Source organism: Myripristis murdjan, chromosome 3 (assembly GCF_902150065.1).
Source record: "Myripristis murdjan chromosome 3, fMyrMur1.1, whole genome shotgun sequence".
NCBI classification, from domain to species: Eukaryota; Metazoa; Chordata; class Actinopteri; order Holocentriformes; family Holocentridae; genus Myripristis; species Myripristis murdjan.
In genome coordinates, this window is record NC_043982.1 from 26,484,293 (window position 1) to 26,488,362 (window position 4,070).

The following is a 4,070-nucleotide window of genomic DNA, read 5'->3' on the forward strand; positions in this document are numbered from 1 at the left end:
GAGAACAGTTTAAAAGTATAGTTTATACCAAAAGAAAGAAACTCTGCAAGGAGAGCCCTGTTTTAATCGTGGGTGGATGGATCTGAAAATGGTTAGCGGCAAGATTCAAGCTGCCTCTCAAAGTGTGCCAAGTTTTAAATGAACCCTACATCACTGCAGAGCTGAAACCCTGCCAGTAATGAGTTTCCATACCTCTGCTGAAGTGAATGCCATTCTGTAAAGTTGTGTCACTGTGACTAAGAGGACGTGACGCTGTGCCAACAAGCCCTTAACCAAGGCACAGTGTGTGTGTGTGTGTGTGTGTGTGTGTGTGTGTGTGCTTTTGAACCTTGTGCTGGGTATTGTGACAGCAGAGAGATTGTTTTACAATATCATTTAAATGACACTCAGATTTTTGTTGTGGTGTTTTGTACTGCAAGGACAGAGATGGACAGTCCGTATGTGTATGTGTGTGTGTGTGTGTGTGTGTGTGTGTGTGTGTGTGTGTGTGTGTGTGTATGTGTGCACGTGTGCGCATGTGTGTGTGAGACCCCGGGACAGCACCAGACCGTAGCTAATGGGAATTAAACAGTGTATTAAAGAGCGGCCAGTCATCTCTCGGCCCAGCTCACCGTCACAACTGGTGGAACCTTCCTTCACTGAGCTGCTGGTCACAGTCAGACTGTACTCCTCATCCACAATCTTCTCATTAACATGTTACACAGTCTCTTTGTCAGTATTAAAATCTTGTGTTTCTTCAACCAAATGCAACAGCCTACCAGTGGGATGAGATAATTCCACTTGTTCCCAATGTTAATCAACTTGTCTCCAGAATTTTCTTAACTCAAATGTTGTTTTCGTGATTCTGGTATCTACACCTTGACAAACTCCTGAAACAAGTAAAAGTGACTGTTGTGATTATTTGAACAAAAATAAAATTTTAACGCCGAATATGAGACAAAATGACTTGTTAAAATGCAGAGTTTTTCCAGTGTTATATCTGGCTGTAAAAAAATTAGACTTCAGTATCTACAGTATTTGTGGGTGGGGTGGCAGGGCTGGGGCTGGGCAACCATCAGCACAAAAGATTAATTATAATGCAATACGAGAGTGTTTTTCAAATACAAATTGGGAATTTTTTGTTCAGGCACATTCTTGCTATTCCCTTGAACATGTATTTTTATCTTCTGCTGTTTGTGCCAAAAAATGCAAAATACAAGCATAAATAATCGTATTCAGATCAGTGTCTGTTATTGTAAAGACTAGTAACAGTGTAGAGTAGAAATACTATTGTCAGTCCATCTGCATGTATGAGTCCTCAACATTAGTCTGAATCATCGGTCTGGCTTCAGTGTCAAATCACCGTCCATCTGCTGTACAGATTAAACACTGTCATGTATGACTTTGCTGTTTTTCCCTGTTAATCCTCCCATGGAGCTAAAACAGGACACACTGTTAGTGTTGATGTGCTCTGGGCCAGAGCAGGATTATATCCTTTGAAACTGCAAGATAAAACTCATTCTGTCTTTTTGTCATTTAAGCTTCGCAAACATGAAGTCCATCCTGTCAAGTCATGCATGGTCAGGACTGAATGGACAAAGAAATCCTGTAGGAATGTAGAGTACATAATACTGAAAGAAGAGACTTTTACAATACTGGCACATCTTCTGATGACATCAATCTGAAATTATACTCAAATTATACTCATACTTATAAAGTAATACATACTCTTATCTGTCAGCATGGTTGGTACAAATTAGATACAAAGATCTACCCCACAAAAAAAAAGAAAAAAGAAAAAGGAATCTTAATGGATTTCTGATTTTACTTTATTTTTGAACTACTAGTCCTTATTCTACCACTATTTTCATCATCCACTGAGATTAGAGAGTTCCTAGAAATCAGTGACTGTAATATATTGGGGTTTACGGGCTTCATTTTCTACAGTAATATGTTCCAGAGGGGCTGGGTGGGTGTTTGGGGTTTGGAGATTTTGGGCCCGACACAGGGGCATCGCTCTGGGCCCACACCACCACACACAGACCTGTGCAGCATCTGTAATCATACATCCAGAGCCCAAACAAGTGCTTCAAAGCTTTAAATGCCTCTACCTTTGCAAGTTTGCTACTCTCATGTACTTATTTACTTAGTTACTGAAAATTGTTAATGTAAAAAAATCAATGTATTTGTGCAGTATATGTTCATTTTTGCGTGCTCTATAGTCATATAGGTCTATTATACATGGACTGTGCATGCAAAGAGGAGAAGACCAGAGAGCCAATTCCATCCCTTCTATTAGCAAATGCCAGTGCATCATGTAGCAGGGAGTACACTGTTTTCAAAGGGGCCTTTGCTGAAGTCTGCCCAAACTCCACCTGTTAATAATATATTCCTCTTACTAGTGGTCCATTGTCAATGTCTTCTACCTAGGTAACACCAGGATAATGCTTAATTTCCAGGATGACACTGGTGTCGATAATTGCAAACATAAGTTGGCCACAGCCCAGAGAGGATACCACTAAATTTGTCATGAAAATAGAGACCCAAGTGTTGAGAACTGAGGCTTTATGAACTGCAGATATTGAATGACTGCTGTGTTGTACCTATAGCCAATAGATTGGCAAAACAGAGTTTTATTTATATGAACACTTTGCATATTGTCACTTTAAAGTACGAGTTTTCGAAGTCTGAGACTTTGGGCCTTTCCTCGGCCAAAGCTCAGAAAAGGGCCTTTTAACCCCAGTTCCTGGATGTCTTTGGGATTATGCAAGGTGCTATTTGATCTCACAGACATTCAACAACTGGGCCTACTGTTACTGCATAACCTCAAACTGCACTCAATATATTTAAAGGGTTGACTACAAAGGCATGTAATAGTTTGTCTGACTCTGTAAAGATATACAGAACTATCTCTTTACTATTTCTTTTATCAAATGGCAAAAATTTAGGTTCTACAGCATGACTCTGACTTTGATTAAAAAAAAATCATTTTGTTAGAAATCCTTCATGGACATCTTTTTTCACCTTCAGTCTCTGAGCCTCCCACGGAATTGTTTGGCGCTGTCCTGTGGAGGCCTGCTGTCCACTTTGAAAACACTGCTCAACAGGGTAAGCTCATTGATTTTGGAGCCATGGAGAATATTGGCTCCTAAATCAGCTGTGACTGGGGGCTCCAGTTGGGAATTGAGAGTAAGCGGAAAGACTCTGATGTAAGGAAATAAATTTAAATGAAAAGGCACTCAATAGAGCACATGTCTTTGTCTCAGCTGGAAGGTATGGCCCTGTTTGTGCTAAGCCAAGCCCCTTTTCAGCAATGTTGTTGTCATAAGACACATCTCTTTTGGCTAATAAGCAGTGCTGCCTTGACCCATGACCAGCGTCCCCACCTGATTTTACATGGATGTATTTACACACTAAAGCCCTGTTGGTGTTTAGCCCTACCCATTGCCCCACCTTCTTGAGGCCAAGTTAATCATTTCTTCACTGGCTCATGACATCCCATTGAACAAGTCCTGTAACACCACGCACAGTGTACTCTGTGAGAACTGCAGTTCTTTTTATGTCACTGCATGCCAGCAGGGGGATATGGCAGAATGGTCACGAGTTACATGTTGAGAGCTAGCTTGACACCACAACAGAGACCAGTGAACTGTGTACCCATTTGATCTATCAACATGTCATGTTTAATATTGGATTCAAGCAGCGCTCAAAACGTGGAAAAAAGGCTTCCCAAAAAAAGGCAAAAAGTAAACTATAAAAACGATTAAGAAGGAAGCCTAATGTGAAAAAAAGAAACACTGTGAAAGGTGTGTATTTTAAGGCTGCAATAAGAAAACTTTTGTACATATTTGTTGCTTGCCTCCCTGTGATTTTATAGTTTGTTTAATATTACAATATTTGGTCATCCTGCATTACTCCAAATGGCACCAGCAAGTGAGCCAAAACTATAGTTTCATTGGTGCTGCATTGAGCCATGCAGAACAGAACAGAAAAATAAAAGTTTGCTGGTGAACGCGGAAAAAGAACACTGAAAAAAAAAAAAAAAACACCCTGAAACAATCTGCATCTTGTGCCCTGCAAGACATCCTGTG